The sequence below is a fragment of the Natator depressus genome, chromosome 3, assembly GCF_965152275.1.
Source record: "Natator depressus isolate rNatDep1 chromosome 3, rNatDep2.hap1, whole genome shotgun sequence".
NCBI lineage: Eukaryota > Metazoa > Chordata > Testudines > Cheloniidae > Natator > Natator depressus.
Window position 1 is genome coordinate 194099221 of NC_134236.1, and position 22116 is coordinate 194121336.

At 43.3% G+C, this 22116-nt stretch overlaps 1 protein-coding gene and 1 pseudogene across 4 annotated transcripts in view; one reads left to right on the forward strand and one right to left on the reverse strand.

Annotated features, from left to right (window-relative positions):
• Nucleotides 1–9079, reverse strand: part of AFTPH (aftiphilin) — a 61096-nt gene extending 52017 nt beyond the window's left edge. For all 4 annotated transcript variants that reach the window (XR_012638945.1, XM_074949571.1, XM_074949568.1 and 1 more), the window contains exon 1: nucleotides 8865–9079. The gene's annotated coding sequence lies outside the window, so the exon portion shown is untranslated. The remainder of the gene's footprint in view (nucleotides 1–8864) is intronic.
• A 1950-nt stretch (nucleotides 9080–11029) lies between these two features.
• LOC141984572 (ankyrin repeat domain-containing protein 46 pseudogene) lies at nucleotides 11030–12929 on the forward strand (annotated as a pseudogene).
• The last annotated feature ends 9187 nt before the right edge of the window (nucleotides 12930–22116 follow it).

Here is a 22116-nt window from a genome sequence, read left to right on the forward strand (position 1 = left end):
ACTAGACCCACTAAATCGATCCCTACTACATTGATTGCAGCAGCATCGATCTTCCAATCTTCCGTAGTGGGGACCAGCCCTAATCATGGATTTGGGAAGTCCCATTTCCAAATTCAGTTCTACCAGCGACTGTCTTTCGGGGAGTAGAATATTCACACCCGAGTGACACAAATTTTGTGGACAGAGTGTAGTGTAAACATAACCTCAGATAAATCACAAACTCTAAGAGCTGAATTCAGAGGTGATTTTTAAGATGGTATAAGTCAGACATCCTTAGATACCGCCAACCACTTTAGAAGCACTTAACACTGTGAGAGCATAAAGGGAGTGGGAGTTTATCTAATTTACATGTTCTACCAACTACTTGGAAACGAAGTGTAAATGAAAGTAGACCACCCCCTGCTTTAAATTTACACATTCATATACTGTTCCCTTAGTTACTTCTCATTCCTTGGTTTGAGAGTTACCCCAATTTAGACTCCTTTATATTTAAATCGTGGGCCAAATTCATAGGCAATGTGTAGGAGGCAAGTGGGTGCAGTATACACATTGGGCAGGCTGGAAAACAAAGTTACATCAGCTTCAATTTCCACAGACCTACTTCTAAGGGCATGTCTATACTAGAAACTAAGTTGACCTATGTTAGGTCAACTTTAAGTAATGTTAGTAATTACTGCGGTGGTTCAGGTCCACTCTACCTAAGGGCATGGCTACACTTGCAGATGTAGAGCGCTTTGAGTTAAACCAGCCTTCATAGAGCGCAGTAGGGAAAGCGCTGCAGTCTGTCCACACTGACAGCTTCAAGCGCGCTGGTGTGGCCAGATTTGCAGCACTCGCAGCGGCATTGGGAACGGTGCATTATAGGCAGCTATCCTAGCATGCAAGTGGCTGCACTGTGCTTTTCAAATTGGGGGGTGGGGTGGAGTGTGACAGGGAGTGCGTTGTGTGTATGTGGGGGGAGAGAAGGTGGGTTTTTGGGGGGCTGAGAGCATGTCAGCATGCTGTCTTGTAAGTTCAGACAGCAGCAGGCCCCCCTCCCCCACCCCGCCCCTCTTCTCTCTCTCTCTCACACACAAACACACACACACACACACACACAGAGCATTCCACAGTAATGGTTGCTTTGTCTCGGAGGAGATAAGCAGCCGGCTGTCAGAAACGGCGCTTTCAACAGGCATTTCTGCATTCCTACAGCCGATTCCAAACAATGACAAGAGTGGCCACTTGACTTAAGGCAGTGGTTCTCAAACTAGGGCCGTCGCTTGTTCAGGAAAAGCCCCTGGCGGGGCGGGCTGGTTTGTTTACCTGCCACGTCCGCAGGTTCGGCCGATTGCAGCTCCAACTGGCCACGGTTTGCTGCTCCAAGCCAACGGGGGCTGGGGAAAGCAGCGTGGGCCGAGGGATGTGCTGGCCGACCTTCCTGCAGCCCCCATTGGCCTGGAGCAGCGAACAGTGGCCAATGAGAACTGCGATTGGCCAAACCTGCAGATGCGGCAGGTAAACAAACCGGCCCGGCCCACCAGGGGCTTTTCCTGAACAAGCGACGGCCCTAGTTTGAGAACTACTGACTTAAGGGGATTATGGGACGTTTCCGGAGGCTGATCAGAGCGCAGTAAAGCAATCAGTAAAGCTGATCAGAGCGCAGTACAGTTCACACTAGCACTGCGGCGCTCCAGCGGGGGCGCAGCAAATGTTATTCCACTTGCTGAGGTGGAGTACCAGCAGCGCTGTAGCCGCAGAGTCAGAGCGCTCTATGTGCCTTGCCAGTGTGGACAGGTAGTGAGCTAGTGCACCCGGGGCTCCTTTACTGTGCTGTAATTCGCAAGTGTAGTCAAGCCCTCTGTTCCCTTTAAGCTGTGTGGCCGTGCAGTTGCCTATTAAGCCCCACGCAGGGGCTCAGGGCTGCAGTGGGGAGAGATGCCTCTCCCCTAGCACTGACCTGTCGTAGCGGGGAGAGGCATCGCTCCCCACTGCAGCCCTGAGCCCCAAGCCCCAGCACGGACTAGTCCTGTACTTGCTGCAGCTGTGGGAGAGGAGCCCCTTCCTCAGCCCGGCCCAGGTCTGCTGGAGCTGCCGAAGCCAGGGAAAGGAGCTTATCCCCCAGCCCCGAGCTGCTGCAGTGAGAGAGGGCTGGGGGGGGTCCTCTCTCCCCACTGCAGCCCCAGGGCAGCTTGCACCCCAAACCCCTCATCCCTGGCCCCACCCCAGAGCCCACACACCCCCTGCACTCCAACCCTCTTCCCCGGCCCTGAGCTCCCTCCCACACTCCGAACCTCTAGGCCTCACTCCCACCACATGAATTTTGTTATGTGCACCAATATGAAGGTGATGTGTCACACATCACCTCCGGAGTGGTGCACATAACAAAATTCATTCCGTACATGGACATAAAAAATTAGAGGGAACACTGTACTTTACCCTCCTTTTGTTGGTGGTGCGTGTCTCACCAGGAGCTCTTCCACCAATTTAAGAGGGGCAGTATGGGGGACTGAGAGTCTGGGCTCTCAGCGCCACATACTGCTTCCCACCGCTGGAAACCCAACTGCTTCCTGGGGCTCTTGGCTCCCTGCCACAGTTGGGCTCCCAGCTGCGAGCTCCGTGCCTGGAGTCCGGGTGGCTCCTGGGAGCCTATGTAAAGCCACTAGACTCCCTGTGGGGAACCATCAGCCTCCAGGTAGCCAGTGGGGAGCTCAGCGACTACCCTAAAGCTGCCAGCTCCCTAAAGGAAGCCCAGCTGCAGTGGGGAGCAGGAGCTTCCAGGCAGGACCAAGAGCAGTACCAAGGCACCAGGCAGCACCAAGAGCCTGTGGGGAGCGAGGCAGGTGCAGCCCAGCTCGGAGCGGGGAGCCCAGGCAGCAGCTGGACTGGGAGCCAAGGACCAGCTAGACTCTGGAGTGGGGCGGACGCAGCATGACTGGGAATGGGGAGCCCAGAGGGGCAATGGGCTCTGCCCTGTGACAGCCTGACTTTGTCAGCTACACAGCTACAGCTAATTTATAATGTGATATGGCAGGAAAAAACACCCATGTAATTTTGGGAAATGTACACAGAGGCAGCAAGCGTGTACCTCCTTTTTCTATGTAGCTCTTAAGACAATACTGTACTCAAAATAGTGTGCTCAGTTCTGAGCATCCAATTTCAGAGGTAGGCTGAGGAAGAGCTACAAAAATAGGATGCCAGGAATTGACTAATAAGGAAAGAAAAGAGCTAAAGGGGAGACATATTTAAAGGTGTAAACATTAAGGAGGGAGATTACTATTTAAGATGGTAAAAAAGTATAATTAAAAGTAGTTGGAAGAAGTTAAGGAAAAATTGAAGCTGATTAGCAAGACATTCCAACAATAAAATATGTAACATATTTGATTCTCCCCGGAGGAAGTGAAGGAAGCCTATCACTTGAGACACCTGAAAGTAGATTGGAAAATAAAAGATCAAAAAGTGTGCTGTTAGAGATTTCTTTAGCACCAATCACTAAAATATTTAAGTGCTTTAGGTGAAAAAACCGGCATCGGCAGTGAAATGGACTCAGTCACTAACTTCTGTTATCTCCCCTTCCTCAACAGCATTTTATTCCTGCCTTTGCAGGGTTTGTTTTTTTTTAAATGGGAACAAAAACTACCTCAATGACATTTGTGATCCTCAGGGCATCAAAGTGTTGTTTTCTACTGAAAGACATCTTCCTCTCTTATAACTCTACTCATTACTGGCCTATCAAGCTAAATCCCCATTTTTTCCCCCATGACCCTTAAAATAGCCTTGAACCAGCACTAATTTCAAGTCATGCAATGATCAACTGCACCTGGGTCAATAGTAGAGCAAACATTACCAAAGTGATGCATTTGAGAATAGGAATAGAGAGGAGAGCCATGGCCTTGAGTATTCACTTCTAATCCTCTAAATAATAACTTCAGAACATTAGACAATGCACTGGTGATGTGCTAATAATGAAAGAAAAAATGATGAAAAAAATCAGAGATGCAGTATATAAACCCACTCCTCGTCTAGAGTGATTGGAGTGGACAGTGAGAGAAAATCATCATCTTATTCCCAACACTCCTACTTACCAAAAACCCATCCTAGGAAGAGTGTTACTGATCAAACTGGAATAACTTAATTTTGTTTCTAAATTTAATTACTAAGCCTAATTTTCTTTTCTGTGTTGTGGATTTTACCGGTAAAATCCACAAGAAGATTTTACCTGACAGCCCTGAAAAATAAATCAATGTTTTCGATTCTATCCCTGTCACAACAGTAAGATTTTCTGCAGCAGGAGTTCCAGAACACCATAAGTGCTGGGACACACTGAACAGTTGAGGAGAATAGCTGTTTTCTAGATCTAGTATGTTCATTTTGTCTAAAAATATGACCTGTATTCATCTCTGCTTGTATTTACAAAACATAACGTACACAACATTTTTAAATAATCAATACCATTTTCTCTTGAATCCCTTTATAAACATTTTACATCAATTGTCTGTGGTCTCAGTAAGCTCTAAAATATTCTGCAAAGCCTTCCATTAGCAAGTGCTAGGTTGTAAAAAGAAAATAAAAATGAAACTCAAGAGACTCAGTTGTTTACACATTAGAAAAAAGTCATTTCCTGGGTTACTAATAATATCAGATTAGATTTTAAATTGTTTCATGGTTAATATATTTAATTTTTGCCATTTTACTTTTTGTATTTCACTCAAATTGGGCAATGAAATAGGACTAAAATTTTATTTTACAGTTTTCAGGAAGTAGCATTATGTTTGGGCTGAGGAATTTCTTAAAACAATAAAATAATTTCACTTAAATTAATGTTTCTAGTCCTAGCAGATTTTGGAAACTTTTAAATGTACAATGTAAATTTTTGGCCCAATGTGAATTGACAGTGTCCCCTTAACAAAATCAGATTCAATACTTTTCCTTAATAATCTATAACCAAGTTTCAGTTGCTGTATCTTCTAAAACTTCACTACCAGAGAATGAGTATTTCTATCATTCATATAGCCATCTACAGCCATTGACTGTGAATCAATTTAAGGTCTAGATTTGCAGTAATACACATTGTATTGTTGCATACAGAGTAAACTACTAATCCATAATATACATAAATATTACAAGATGACTCACAAATTTTAGCATTAACTGCTTCTGAAGTTTCACTTTAGAACAGTTTTCAACTAAGTCAGCAATATTTTTCGGCATGAAACTCAGTATTTAAGTATAAATTTTAGGTACCTGATTACACACCATTAGAACTATGTTACCATGGGTCAACTGTTACAGATATAAAAATTTTATTAAAGTTAATGTTTAAAATCAAATTTACACAAGTTAAGAAGGAAGGTATTGTGCATCTGGGGAGTTCTTAAGATATATACATAGTACATAACCAGCATAGACCCAGACTGGGGTGTGGGAGATTTTAAGACGTCAGTGGATAAGTGATCTCGGTTATGCCACCCATAGAATGTATTTAGTCAGTATTGGTGTAGTGAGTAAGTACACGGGTGGGGTGCGTCCCTTGGTTCGAAGGAAGGAAGTGGGTTATTTCCCTGACTGGCGTTTCTCGATTACTCGACTTGGTACTGACGATGTCCCCTGATGTGCTCTGTGTATGTGTCTCTGGACCACCTGATGGTGTCAGACACCATGAGCTGTCTCCTGAGTCAGGCGTAGCATTGACCGATTCCACATGCACAATTGTTCTTACAGATATATTTCAGAACAATATTCTCTGAACTACATATAACAAACCCTTCAAACTTAATATGCACTAAAGCAAGAAGCAGATGACAACAGCCCAGAGGTGAATTCTCATTTGTAAAAAGAAAAGGAGTACTTGTGGCACCTTAGAGACTAACAAATTTATTTGAGCATAAGCTTTCGTGAGCTACAGCTCACTTCATCGGATGCATCCGATGAAGTGAGCTGTAGCTCACGAAAGCTTATGCTCAAATAAATTTGTTAGTCTCTAAGGTGCCACAAGTACTCCTTTTCTTTCTGCGAATACAGACTAACACGGCTGCTACTCTGCAACCTCTCATTTGTAAGGTTCACTCAAAGTTTGGTAGGTGGAGTACTGCTCTAATAGGCAAAAGAGTCACTGCTGCCTCTGCTTTATTGTTGCTACAACTCACCAGCTTTAAAACAAATAAACATTTCCTTCAACAGACAAAAACATGTATTCAACGGATAAGAAGAAAAAAAACCCATCAGGCTGTATTGTGCTGTACTGGCTTAGCAACAGTAGACTTACATCAATCATCATTTATCAGATGATGTTATCTATATAGTTGGTATATTAAGAACAACGTAGTACTTGCATAAGTCCAGGACTTGAAACAACACACTCTGTTTTCCATTGTCTTCTAATGAAAACATGAACTTCAGGTTTCACATTTCCTTCCCCTGCTACCTGCTTCCTAAAACACTAATGTGAATGGAGTCAATTGCCTTCCTTCTGTTCATTCAGAAAAGGGTTCTTAGTTTTTAAACAAATTATTCAAATCATTTAATAAATATTAGAATCATAGAAATGAAAGACCTATTCGGTAACCTTGCAAATATCCTTGCCAATACATAATTGTTCCCTGTAGCACCAACCCAAACCTTTAATTTAGAGAAAAAAAATATTTCTAGAAGAAACTCTACTATAAACAAAAGTTCACTTCAAAACAAGACACTGTTCAAGCACCTCCTCATTTACAGAAGCAGCTGAGCAGTGTAGTTTGAGCGGGTTGAACATAAAGAGAAAAATGGATTTTTTTTTTTTTTAATGTCAGTCAAAGAAACACCAAATTTACATGTGTTGTTTTGGGCGTATCCTTGCTTAGTTACTTAAGCTCAATGTTTTTCTGCGGATGAAAGTTAACGTGGTTTAAATTTTATTTACTTTCAACCACACGAGGAAGACATCTGCTTAAAACAAAAAGCAACGTGACTTCCCCATTTCCCACCCCAAAATTGTTAATACTGTATTCTTTAAGTTATATCTCTGGTTCCCAGTACAGGAGTTGTTATACTGAGGAATTAAAACAAAAGACTTTTTAAAACAATTCATCCTAAATGCAAGTTTGTGTGCATCTACACACGCTCACATAGCATATAACCCAGCACTTTTTCCTATGCTGAAGTAGGCTGAGTTTTCCAAAAGTCTACTTCATAATAGTATGGCTATTGAACAAATGAAAAGGAAATAATTAAGTTTAACCTCTCAGAACAAGTTCAATAGCATTTTTTAATCAGAACTCAATAAGACCACTTTACAATGAGCTCAACTTCTAAAAAGTACCTCAAATGAAATATAGTTCTCTATTTAAACCATAGGAGAAACAAAATACAGTGGGACCCTCTTTTAAAGATTTTTTTTTTTTTTTTCTACAGAAAGACTTATGAGCAGAAGTTCACTGTAACAGGAACTGCATATTGCAGTACACTGAAATTAAACTGAAACTGCCTAGAGTGAAACATTCGGGCAGGGCCACCATTAACAAGCAGCCAATCACTTGTCCTCAGTGACCACTCTGAAGTAACTACAGCGTTACTGTGTTTACTCTTTAGACACCATCTCTAATAAGAAAACAACTTTTGTTTGTGCGTTGGATAGCCACGTATGATCCTGAAAACAGGTATATGCTGAAATGTAATAATAAGCAGAACCATTCTAGCATTTTGACAATTTTGTTTTGGCACACTTCAGATTTCCTCTGCTTGAAAAACAACAGCATAACATTACTTTTAGTACTACTTAATTTGTTTGTGGACTATTATAAAAACAATGTGTCAAGCACTCCTCGTCATACAAAGACAAAAAAAAAAAGTTTGGGCGGTGAACAACATGGCACAATTTAAATGTCCAATAGCATATCATATACAACACTACCCAACCCTCCAACCATAGTTCTTAATGGAATTAAATACAGCAGAACATGCACTAAAATCCCATTTCTAACAGGAAACCCCTATTTTAAGCAATCACTTTGGAATATCTTCCAAGATAGGTGGTAGAGAGTTTTGTTTGACCTTTCGTTAGAGACACACCTCCGACAAACAAGTGAGTTTTGTTGATGTATGGCTTTACTAGAGTACAGTGAGAACTAAACAGAAATCAGGTGTCCATGTGACAGTTGTCTCTAATAAAGGCGATCTACTGACCCAAAGGACAGCCGTCAAGGGAGGGACAGCCGTCAAGGGAGGGAATCTGTTTCACTTAAGAAAAGGAGTACTTGTGGCACCTTAGAGACTAACAAATTTATTCACTTAAGATTTTCTACAGCACTTACCACTACACTACCTCAGTGTTGCAGCAACCTTAACTCATCTGTGGGAGCAGAGTGAAATTCAGAAGGTTCCCCTCACCCTTTTGGTGGGAACAGAAATCTAAAATAAAAAACAGCCCTTCAAACCGCCTTCCCCATCTTCACCACTAACAGCCAGGCACAGAAGTGGGCAAAGAAACGATTGAGGAACCTACAGGCCCTGGTCAGACTCACTCACACACCAGCCGCTGGGTCAGAAGGTAAGAGTCTGGCACGGGTCCCAGGAGAAACCCGACCCACACACGACACAGGGCCACAGGAGCAGCCTCTGGGCCCTCCAAGGGCGGGGTGTGGGTGTGTGTGTGGGGGGCCTCCAGCGATGGGGGGTTTCTTGCCCCCCCCAGGCTGTCGCCTCACAGCAGTGCCTGGGGCCCCCCAGTCTGTGGGTGGGGTGGGGCGAGGGCACAGTGGGGGAGCGGGGCGGGTGTCTCCGGAGTCAACGCCTGCCCTCGGGACGCTCTCCTCAGGGGCGGGGGAGGGCAGGGTCTCACCTTCCAGCCCTGACCCGGCCGCCTCCCCGCTGTCACCCGAGCGCAGCGGCCCGGCCCCGTCTCTTACCTCCGGCCTCCTGCAGGGGCGGCTGGGCCTGGCATGGCCGGGCGGAGGGTAGCTCCGCACAGGGACCAGGCGGGTGTTATCTGGGGCCTCCCGGGGCGGCCGCCCTCAGGGGGACTCCATGTCAAAGCCCGCAGCAACAGAACCCACCTCGGTCCGACCCAGCCCCCACCACCCACTTAGTCCATTCCTCCCAGCATGCAACGCGACCAACAACCGCGGACACGCCACTTCCGGCCGCTTGCTGGAGCCGCCCGGAAGCCCCAGCCTGTAGCCTAGCGGCTTCCAGGGAGGTGCCTGACGCCCTGCGGCCATCTTGAACCCGGGCAAATCTCACGTCGCCTTATGGTAAGGATAGGGATTCACCAGCCATCTTGGACCCGGGCAAACTGGCCTTTTTCCGTATGGTAGCGGTAGGAGCCATCTTAGATTAGGGCCGAGCGGCCCCGTTTGCCTGTGACGGGGCTTTATGAAGCGATATGGAAGCCCGAGCGGCCATGCTGAAGTAGGGCACCTTGCCCTTTCCCTGAGCAGGCAACAGGGAACTCGCGGGTCAGGCTGGGCCCTAGAGAGGGAGAGCCCCACCCTAGGGGAGTCTGGCTGCGCCTGCAGCTGGGAGGAGTGAAGCTGGGGAGGGGGGGATGGCCCCTCAGTCAGCCCCCTCCCTGCACAGCCGGTGACTGACTCCACACTCCCTGCCCATCGCCCTGCCCTTAGCCCCGTCGCAGAACAGGAGGCTCACACCCCTGTTGGCAGTCCCGTGCATTCAAAAAATCACCAGTCAGGCCTCAAGGAATCAGGAGATCAGCTTAAAAATCACCAGGCTTTTACAAACACTAATTCTGCAGGTATTTTTATTTGCTTTGGGGTGGCTGAGCCTTTATGTTCCCCTTTTCAAGTTTTTCTCAACGCTAGCCCTGAGGACGGGAGATTGTATCTTTAAAAAAATAAAATCTGAGATTCCCAGGTAATCACGTGACTCTAAGAGCTGGTGCTGTAACACACACACTTAGGGCAGGAGTGAGGTACAGAGAGCAGGTGGCTCGCCCAAGCTCATGCAGAGACGGAGCAAATCTCAGCCCCTTGTTCTGCCTTTCTAGGCACTTAGCCTCCGCCACAGTAATAGGAAAGTGTGGTCTCCCAAGGAATTAAAAATGAAAGAAAATTAACACCTTGTGGTATGGGCTTGCTATTGTGAAATTTAAGGCCAGGTGTGTTATGGGGGAGAAGTTTGTACTGTGGTTCTCTTTCCCCAGATCCATGCTGCCGCCTGCGAAAAAATTATATGTAGTTGTAATGGAGAGGGTTCAGAGATGGGACCAACAAGATTGAGTAGGAACATGGAAAGACTCTTATAAAGAGTCTGAAAAGATGGAGATTGCTTACCTTAGAGAGGAGGTGAAAAAGAGGATACATGATAAAAGTATACAAAATAAAAAGTGCATGGAGAAGGTAGATTGGAATCTTCTGTTCTACTTGTCTCCTAACGCAAGGACAAGGGGAGACACTCAATGAAATTGGAAGGTGGCAAATCAAAACCGATAAAAGAAGATACAGTACGTGTTTACACAACTCATGATTAGCCTGTGGAACTCATTGCCCCAAAATACCATTGAGGTCAAAAGCTTATCATGAGTCACAAAAGGACTGGACGTGAATACAAGTAACAAGAACATCCAGAGTTATATAGGCCCTACACTCACAGAAGTAACCCCTGTCACACTGTCTGCAGTGGCTAACGACCATGAGTGCCTACCTCAGGACAGACTGTTGAAAGCAGGGCAGTCACCCCAAACTGGTGGTATGTTCTATAGTTAGATTTACTGAGTTAGACCAACTCAGAACCAAATGTGAACACCCAAAGTACTACAAAGTACTACAATAGTCTTATAATGGAATCACAGACAGTCCCTTTAGACATGCCAGTATATCTTGCCACCCAGGCAAGCTGGATGGACTATGTAATAAATGGTCACTTACACTGAAAATCACAAAATATTCACATTGCACCCAGTCCCAAGAGACCAGTCACTCACCAGGTTGATCTCCATCTTAGGTCTCACAGCAAAGACAATGCTGGTAGCCAATTTTATAGTAAACTAACTAAAGGTTCATTACCTAAGAAAAAGGAATGAGAGTTATTGAAAGGTCAAACCAGATAAAAATATATGTACAGGTGAGTTACAGATATATGTTCAAAAGGTACTAGAGATTAATCTGCCAGTTTCCCAAAAGTCTTTTAGGGCTACCCAGAATAACTTGGGGGAATCTCCGTCTTGTTTGGTTATTTTACCATGTATGACAAAGTTCCTGCTCTACCTTGGTGGGTCTTGCGCTTATTGGCGGATTTGCTTGCCTTGGAGCTTCACGTCAGCCGTCAGCTTGGCCGTTTTTCTGAATTCACAGTCCAGCTCGACTCCTCCTGTGTCTGACCAGGAGTTGGGAGGATTTGGGGGGAACCCGGGCCCGCCCTCTACTCTGGGTTCCAGCCCAGGGCCCTGTGGAATGCAGCTGTCTAGAGTGCCTCCTGGAACAGCTGTGCGACAGCTACAACTCCCTGGGCTACTTCCCCATGGCCTCCTCCCAACACCTTCTATATCCTCACCATAGGACCTTCCTAAAGCCCCACAAAATTGCGGGATCTCCTGGTTAACCTCCTCCTAGCCTTGGCTAAAACAGCCATTTATAAAACCAGAGAGAGGAGGTTGGCCCATGAAACGTCCTGCGATTGTAGGGCCTTTCTCCAATCCTCAGTACATTCACGTATCCGGGCGGAGTTCCTCTGGGCGGCATCCACCGACTCCCTTGACGCCTTCGAGGAGCGGTGGGCGCTGTCCGGGGTTCTCTGCTCGGTGACCCCGTCCGGTTCCCTCCATCTGACCCTTTGATTGAGGGGAAGAGTGAGAGACACCAGCCCCAGCCGTTGCCGCTGTGGATACCATCATTACTGTCATCTAGGAGGGGTCCTATAATACATGGGTGTCTACCCCCCCCACCCCCAAACTGCCCACCCCGCAGCCGTGCCCATCTTGCCGGGCACTCTCAGGAGAGGGATAATCGGTGACACTGGGCGCGGCACTAGGTAACTCGAGGGGGTGGAAGACCACGAGTGTCGAGGAAGCCCCCCCGCTCTAGGCCACCAGGTAACTCAGGAGGGTGGAAGACCACGAGTGTCGAGGAAGCCCCCCTGCTCTGGGCCCAGGCTAGCCTGAACACTTCTCCCTCCTGAAAGCTGCTGTGTTATACCTTCTGTTTGCGTTGTTTTGTTGCATAGTTTGTTTTATTTTCTTTGTTAACTCTTTGCAAGTGTTACACAATAAAATTCTTTTCTGTTTAAAAAAAAAACAAAAACCTTCCCTGTTACCTTACCCAGGGAAAAGGGACCTATTCAGCCAGGGGCTAATATATCTGCCTTCTATTTTAACTATTCCAAGCGGCTGCTGAAGAGTGGTTTTGACCCAAAGATTCGTGACAGTTGTGGCCGAACTGGGCTCCACCTTGCAGCAGCCAGAGGAAATGTAGACATCTGTCAGCTGTTGCACAAATTTGGTGCTGATCTACTGGCCAATGATTACCAAGGTAACACAGCCCTTCACCTGTGTGGGCATGTGGATACCATCCAGCTCCTAGTCTCTAATGGACTCCAAATTGATATCTGCAATCACCAAGGTGCAACACCACTTGTTCTGGCAAAACGAAGAGGAGTAAATAAGGATGTAATTCGATTGCTGGAGTCTTTGGAGGAGCAGGAGGTGAAAGGATTTAACAGAGGAGCTCACTCTAAGATGGAAACCATGCAGACTGCAGAAAGTGAAAGTGCAATGGAAAGCCATTCCCTCCTTAATCTGAACCTGCAGCAAGGTGCAGGGGTTCTTTCCAGCTTCCGCACAACATGGCAAGAGTTTGTGGAGGACCTGGGCTTCTGGAGGGTGCTACTCCTGATCATCGTCATTGCCCTTCTCTCTCTTGGAATCGCATACTATGTTAGTGGGGTGCTTCCTTTTGTGGAAACTCAGCCTGAATTGGTGCATTAAAGCAAATGAAAAGAGGCAAAAAAAAAAAAAATTACTCTCCTATAGCCATCTGGCCTGACCCTGTCACACATGTTAGAACCCAAACAGTCCACAGATAAAGAATTCTTCCTTGTGTCTGTACTTATAGCTTCTCTCAGAACCCAAGCGGATAGCAACAGGTCCCATGCAGGTCCCTTCTTCATGGAGTGGCTGGGGGAGAGGAGGAATGCACTTAAAGTCTTTGATCCTTGATCTCACAGGATGGCTCATTTGTGTTTAATGAACAGGATTTAACATCTTCTTGTAAGAGACCATCATTTGCATTACACAAGGCTTTTTTCTTGTTTGATGGGTCATAGTGACAGGAGTATATACAATGCAAATGTCTGCTGTGACATTATCATATGGTGTATAGCTGAGTGAGAAAAATATATGCAGCATCCTACAAGCATTTTATAAAACACTAAACACATTCTTATCGACTTAATATCTAATATTGATTTTGATAATGCTAACACACAGGTAAACAGGACTGGTTTCCAGTTATATATTTGTAAGTGTTCAATGAGGTCTGGGCCCTTGATATGAGCGGGCGCCTGGTCTGCCAGAGCCTCAACCCCTATCCAGCTTCCTTTGAGAGTGATATATGGCCATCTTGGCCAGTACCAAGAGGAGGTTGATGAGGAGATTCCATAAATTTGTGAGACCACAGATGGAGTGTGCAAGAATTAGGAGATGCAGGGGAAAGTATTCTGGCCAATGTCAGAGACAGGTTCCTGGATTAGATTGGCTACAGGTCTGGTCCAGTATGTCAATTCTTATATTCCTGTGTTTCTAAATCTATTCAAGGAAAGAATCCAGCAGTCTGGACTCCACTTTCCACCTTGACCCTTTGTGACTTTAGGGCACAATACTTAGAGCAAAGAGCTCAGTCCAGGTGGATCCCCATAGGTCTATGCACATAGCGCTCACACCAGGATTTAGGACCACACACTTCACAAGCAGCAGAATCTGCTGGAGCTGCCAGTGTCAAAGAATAAATGGGTGCAAATGTGCTATTTGGATGAAGAGGAGAGAAGACTGAAGTGTGAAATTACAAAATATGCACAAGGGTTTTCAGGATATGTCCAGAGGTTAAGGAGAAGAAGAGGAAGGGTACAAACACCCAGCTGGGAGTACAAGAGTGACTACAGTAATCATCACAGTTTTCCTGTGGTAGGTGCTGTACAATATAATAATAAAAAAAGATGAATTTGGACTATTATGGCCCTGATCTTGGAAAGACCTAAGCATGTGGTTAACTTCAAGTATTCAAGTAATCCCATTGAACTCACATGCTTAAAAATAAGCATATGCATACGTTTTTTGCAGGTTTGGGGCCCATATGTGGAATAAAAATGATCAAATGAATTTAAAAGTAATTCTAATTAATCTACTAAATGTAATAAATAATATAAAATCATTGTAAAAATATGATAAATTATATTCTCAGTTTCAGTTAGGTTAGGAATGTTGTTATTGCCGCTGGAGCCAATAATATGTGATTCATTTGCTGCTTTATTGCTATTATATTTTGCCCCCTGGTGGTTATTTTAGTTTTTTCAGATAGCTGTCTAAAATCATGTATAAAGCATCTGTTGATCTGAAAGGAAGTAAAAAATGAAATGGGGGAAGGAGGAGAACAGGAAGCAGGATAATTTAACACACTACAAAAGGTCAGAGTAAAACACCTTAGATTATTCTGTTTGGAAGCAAGGAAGAAAAAAATCTTTTTAAGAACAGGAAAATACAAATGGTTGTAAGTGAACAGACAAGCAGCCCATCTCTTCCCATATCTGGCAATGGCTATTAAAGTCTTAAAGGCCCGATAATGTACCTAACTGCACAGCAGTGTACCATGAAGGGTTCAGTTCTGACTCCAGCTGTGATCAGTTTATGGCCTCAGCCATAAGTGTTGATAGCTTTTATAATAATTTCATTCTAACTAGTAAAAAGAAAAGGAGAATTTGTGGCACCTTAGAGACTAAAAAATTTATTTGAGCATAAGCTTTCGTGAGCTACAGCTCACTTTGCGATGAAGTGAGCTGTAGCTCATGAAAGCTTATGCTCAAATAAATTTGTTAGTCTCTAAGGAGCCACAAGTACTCCTTTTCTTTTTGCAAATACAGACTAACACGGCTGCCACTCTGAAACTTATTCTAGCTAGTATAACTACAGGTGCTAATCTAAAAAAAAAATCCAATAATCTTTTAAATTTACTGTAGGAACTATGTGTATCAATAATATGCCATGGCTGTGACTTCCATAGGTATGTGCCTGAGCCTATGAGGTGCTGAGGGTCTCCAAGTCAATGGGAGTTTCACGGCTCACATGATCAGATCCATGAATCAGCATTGATTGGTTGTTTTGTATGGAAATTCACTTTACAACAATAAAAACTGAATGCAGTATCAGCTATGAGAAGTAAGCGTTCAACCTGGAAAGTGAAGATGAAGCTCAGTATTTATGTACAATACGTATGGGTAGTTGGGAATGTGTGGTGAGATGTGTATTTTTATATCTTCTGTGACTGAAAGAGGTCAAATTTTTTCCACTATGAAGAGATTCACTCTATGACAGTGATAACTACTATAGATTTGTTCTGTGAGAGCCCAGATTTCCAGAGTCTGAACCAATACGTTACAGCACTAATTTCAATAGAAAACCTTTTCACCATCTAAAGTTTCCTTTATAAAAAGTGTATTACTGGTGAGCACTGTAAGTCATAAGAGGGTCATGAAAACATTGTTCCATTAATCTTGATTTAAGGATCTTTTTCTTAAAAGTTGTTTTTTCACTTTATACTTTCAAGACATTTAATCTCTCAGCAGCTGGGTGTAGAAACTAGTTCTCTCAAGTTAGCTAGCTTGATGTAAATCCTAGTGGAGACAAAACACTGTAATTTTTACCTTGAGGTAACTAGTCCTGACAAACTCCAAGCAGGGGTATCCAAGTGGAGGGTATAAGGTTGACCTCAACTACCTACATCAATCTGTGCCTTGTTTTCACTAGGAGCTTACATCACAATAACTATCTTGATATAAAAACACACATTTTTTGTGGCAAAGACACAGTCTGAATTTCACTCTTTAAGTCTTCTCTGGACTAGAGAACTGAACTGTTGCAGCTTGAAGCTGGTGGATGACTGTGACATAGCGGGATACCATTCAAAGCAGTGTGGGGAGGAGCCTGTGTCACCCCTGCCCTGCTGCTGTAGGCTCCAATGTGGACTGCTAACAAACAGCCTTCCACCATAAAAACCACACTCTAAGTATCTGTGTGTAACTGCAGCCTGCCATTTAGACCCTGGCTATCACCAGCCTTGGTTATACTGCATTGTGACTCCAACCCACCTCGGTCCCAGATTTCCCCCCAGAAATGTATGTCCTGTATTGCCCTCTCCTAGACAGTACAAATATAGTACGTCCATTATTCCTTTAAGGAAATAATATACCAGCTAATTATCTTAAATAGAGTTATTCAGACACTTTAACTTAAACATTCCGGATTAGGTAAAACAGTGAAACAAGTTTATTGACTACAAAGAGAGATTTTAAGTGAGTACAAGTAATGAGGCATAAAAGTCAGAAATGGCTACCAGAAAAATTAAAAAAAAATGCTTTCTAGTGCTTAACTTAAACTATATTTGATTCAAGCAAAATTTCTCACCACATGCTTTCAGCAAGGTTACTGACCAAACTCTTCAGGTCAGGACCCCTCCCGCAAAGTCCAACAGCTGTTTTCCTTTGTCTTCTTGAGTGTGTTTACAACTTAAATGCAAATTAAGGCAAACATACATTCCTTTGTTCAAGACAGGCCCGTTTGGCCAGTTTGGTGCTATGTGAGTTTTGAACATGCACTCTTAACATCATATAGGGGAATCTTGTAACTTCACAAAAATGTGTTTCCACTGACCAGCAAATTATGAGTTTTCAAATGATACCTTACAAGACGTACCTTGTACAAAGATCATTACAATAGTGAGTAGGAATGTATTCCGTCACACTGACAAAGGTGTAAATTGTAATGAAGCAGTGTATTCACGCTAGCTATCTTATTTTGGGTGCACTACTGCCGTGAATCCACACACAGGACTCCCTGATCTGCAGTTCCCCAACACAGTTCCTATCCCACTATTTTAGTAGAACAGCCTGCAAAAAATACCATTCAGTGCATAAGTGGCAGCACTGTAACTAGTGCTTATGATATATTCCATATGAGATATTTAAAATGAATTTAAGGTATTATAACTTGTTAGTTATTGCAATATAACATGCAACTTACTATAATTATATTGTAACAATTACTACAAATAATGTTGCTTCTGATTCTTTGGTGTTTGGTGGCTAGTCCCAATGGTTTAGTCTGATGATTGTTTGCAGCCGGTTCTGTCCTGGTTGAGGAAATGTGCATGCATCCCAGGGTCTACCTGCTCACACCACTCTTCATGGAGATGGTGGATAGCTGCCCAGGCTGTTCCCCCTCCCACTGGTGCCCACGAAGGTATTCTGAAGAGCACGGCTGCATGTGGTGCTCAACCAAGCAAGGAAATAGTTCCTTACTTTTCCACACAGTTAGTGGTTGTGTGTGAAAGCGTTGTTGTTTTCATACTTTAATGGCTTCTTTCTCTCATGTGAGCTCCTTAGAATCTAGAGACAAGAGTCCCAAAGGGGAAAATGGAAGCTGGGCAAGTCCTTCTGGGAGACTCCTTTACCCAGAACTCAGCTGCCCCAATTCCCCTGCCACATCTATGGCAGTGCTCTCATTGGGGGGCTATTCTGTGCAGCAGGAGGAGGGGGACAGAGGAAATGCATGGTCAATAGAGAGCCACCTGCTGTTAAGTTAAAGATGTCTTGAGGGTGGGTTGGGAAGTTCAACTAGTGATTCTGTGCCTCTCTCTCTAAAATTAATTTTAAACCAGTTTAACTCCAGCAAGATCACAACCAGCAACCCCCATATATTTATTGTTGTTTTCCTAATTGTTCCTTTTGTATGGTCTGTCTCGGGTCTCCAGTATCCAGGAGATGCTTGTGCATCTGCTGCCCGATTAAGCCCATTGTAAGGGACAGACATTTATTTCACATGTGCTTCACTTTCAAATTCAGGCCTAGAGTGTTGTACTGTTTTCTAACCTTTTATTTTCCTTTCTTTTTTTGATACCAAGGTTAAAAGAAAAGGAGAATGGGTTATACTGTTAAAAATATTTTCTTGAAAAATGCAAAGTCTGTTGTATAAAGTAGTTATGAATATATTTGTTTCACATTCCTCTATGACTGCAATACCTGGACTACTTATCAGTGCCACATAAAACACTTGATCCAATTCCACCTACAGTGTCTATGGTGGATAATCAAAATTCAATGGCAAGATTTGGTTCCAAACATCGAGGTCCTTGAGTGCTGCAACATCACAAGTATTGAAGCTTTTATTGTGAGACCACAGCTGAGATGGTGTGGTCATGTGATCTGTATGTCTGACAGTAGAATACCTAAGACTGTTTTTTATGGAGAATTGCAGCCTGGAACTCATTTAGCCACAGACCAAGAAAGCATTACAAAGACACTCTCCATCTCAACCTCTAATCTTTCACTGTTGACCTCAACACCTGGGAGCTCTTATCCCATGACAAGATCTGATGGAGGCAGCTCTGCCACCTTGGACAGAGATTTTGAAAGCTCGCAGATTGCTGCAAATCAAAGATAGACAAGTAAGGCATAAAGCTAAAAGCAGTATACATTCACCTACAATAGTCTTCACCTGTGGCACTCACAGATAGGGCTGTAGGTATGAAATTGGTCTTTGGTCTCAGCTCAGGATGCACAAGAAGTGACTGTAGCTCATCCTTCAAACTCAATGGGAGATTCCATCAATAAAGATTTATTTTTTTGAAAAGAAAATAATGGGAACACTGTTTTTCCATTTTGAAAATAAAAATGTAATTGGCTGTTTAGATGTGCCCTGCAGGGGCGGAGAGGGCAGAATCAGGACCAGCCAAAGACCACCTCCGCTCTCCTTGGCGCTGCATGTAGCGGTGGGGGGGAATCTTCACGAGTAATGAAACTAGTGCTCTGTGCTCTCATAACTGTCACTGAAAGCTGGACAGGAGCACTGTGGGATTGCATTAGGAGGACTAATTGCACCATTGCAGCTGCTGCACTAGCACATGCTGTCTGCGCTCTCATTGTAACAGTTCAGAGTGACATGATGATGGATACAACATTGCTTAGCCTGACTCCGAGCACGTACAGTCACAACAGTTGGTTGATCTATTGTATGCTGTTGTAAGCACTGTTGTGAATGGACTCAAAGTATGTTAGAGACTTGCTAGGGGGTTGCCACAGCTCTGGCAATGTGAAAATATTATGGCACAGACAGAACCTCTGTGCCTCCCAGAATTATAAAGCATATATAAAGATATATTGCTCTGTCTTTCTTCTCTCTGACCAGCAGGGACTGGACTTTGTTTACTTTTGTTTGTTTGTTGTGTGGTCCTTGTGTTAGAAGGATACCTAGACAAAGTGTGCAGTTTGCTCTAAAGTTTCAGAACTTTGTGGTCATCCTGATATCTTCTGGAGTGGAATTCCAGATGTTGTGGGCTGATTGCTGAGAAAGCTCTGATTCCTGTATATGAGAGTTTTGTTCTTGAGGATAATAATTATAACTATCCAGGGATATTTATGGGAAATGATTGTGACAGACTTTCAACTCTAGCAGTTGGTTTACATTTTGGAGGTTATCTTTGCAATTAAAACTACTAGATTTACTTGCTTTCTAAGTGCCAACTGAAATTAGCTGTGACATTTTTAAAGGATCCCCAAAACAAGGAGAACAATGCTTGGTGGCTAATAATTCAGTTGTTCCAATAGAATATAGCTATTGTGGAAGCACATGAGCATGGAGGGTGAGATGGTTCCTCATGTAATTTAGCCTAATCCCATCAAAGCTTTGAAGATGAGGATTGGAAGCTTGATTTTTGACATGATATGTCATGGAGAGCCAGGAAAGACAGCGGAGGACTATGGTAACATGCAGCCAGTGACCTGGATTGCTAAGCGCATGTATTGCTGTGTTGTTAAAGGTTTATAGCTTTTTTAAGGTATGTGTTTTCATACCTAGGTGCAGAGAAACACAATAATGAAGCCTGGAGGTCTTGAATTCATGGATCATTGTATTTAAATCCTAATCTGACAGGAGAGATTTTAATCTCTTTACCAGCCATAATCAAAGGTATCTTTTGCAGCTGTTATTTGGATATCTGGAGCCTAGAAAGTTTGTCCCCAGTAACTCTGAAACTGTAAAATCTGCCTATCAGACACTGCCTGTGAAAGTGGAACTGGAAATGGCAAGGACAAACTGTCATAATTCACCTGCCTATCTGTCATAAAACCCAACCATTTGTCAGTCTTAATAAAATGGCAATTTTCTATAAAGATCCTGCAGTTTAATTGATGCCCACTTTGGAGCCTGTAGCACTCTGGTGTTAATTTAGTGTTCATGAAAGATGATGGCTCGACAGCCCTGGATACTGAAGTCCTCTCTTCCATTATTATAGAATAGGTGGGGAGGTGAGGGGATGCTGTGCCGTATCTATGTGTCCCAACCCTAACTTGAAGAAACCACTTCTAATTGAAGGATAGATCATTCTTTATCTCCCTTCATTGGCCTCTCCGTTAAGGCTGCCAATAGGGCTGGTCAAAAACCAGAATTTTTGTTCTGTGGGAAATTTTGTTCTGAATTGGAACAAAAAACTGAAACTTTCCTCAGAATGAAAGTTCAAAAAAAATTCAGTTCAGAACCATCTAATTGTTTTGCTTCAGTAATGTTGAATTGTTTCATTTCACTAATGTCAAAATGTTTTTTTCCTGCAACACCACAGCCTCCAATCAGACAACCTGAGCCTTTGGGCCTGCAGAGCCACCAAGCCTTGTTCTCCTTGTTTTGGGGATCCTTTAAAAATGTCACAGCTAATTTCAGCAGGCACTTAGAAAGCAAGTAAATCTAGTAGTTTTAATTACAAAGAACCTTCAAAATGTAAACCAGCTGCTCAAGTTGAAAGTCTGTCACAATCATTTCCCATAAATATCACTGGATATTTATGTTCTTGACATTTTATATGGATCCCAGAAATTATTTGGGGCTGCAAGGCCTGTGGCTTCCTTATTTTGGCTCAGATTGATTTTGCTAGGATGGGGTAAAGTTAACTGAAACTAGTTGCATTAATGTTTGTGAGCTTCTTTCTGAATACCAATCATCTGTCAAAAACAATGAGGAGTTTGATGGCACCTTAAAGACAAAGATTTATTTAGGCATAAGCTTTTGTGGGTAAAAAATCCACTGGACTCCATGCATCTGAAGAAGTGGAGTTTACACTCACGAAAGCTTATCCCTAAATAAATCTTAGTCTTTAAGGTGCCACTGGACTCCTTGTTTTTGTGGATACAGACTAACACGGCTACCTCTCTGATAGTAATGATCTGTCAGAGCCTCTACTGAACTGTCAGTTCAAGCTGGCCACAAGGGAGCAAAAAAGTAAGAAAGAGACCCATTCTCCCTTTCCACATACACAAAGTGGTCGTAGTTGTTGATTTCAGAGGAGTTAAACTAGGGATAAATTTTGCCCCAGGGCATACTTAATCTATTAAGCATCACATGCAAAATGCATATTACTAGATGTTCAGTTTATCAAGAAACGTAGTTAAACCTGTCGCAATATTGCTAACTCTTGCTATTTTCTCCTGAGTCTCACCATAATTTGCAGTTTTTCTTAATCCCATCTCTCTAGGAGTTGGGACTGTATGTGGAAATCTCAGCTTTCATTAAGAAAACAAAAGCACGTTTCTAGCCCTCAGGATTGGAGAGAAAAGCTTGAAGATTTAACTGAGTATACTCTAAAGGCTCAAAACCCTGATGATTTTTGAACACTTGGGGTTGGCAATACTGAAAATTTAGGAAGACAATTGTTCTGTTTTAATTTTCTTTTTTATTAAACAAAAATTTCAATGTCATTCTCCTTCTTTATGCCTTGGTTTCTTTATCTGTAAAATGGGGATAATACCTAAATACCTCACAGTTAAGGTTTGTATGGAACTCTAAACATGTAAAGTACTAAACATGTTTAAGTGATAAGTATTATAATGGTCTCCTTCAAATTGAGCTGTTTTGAATAGTAATATAAACCCTGTTAACCTTCATTAACATTTATT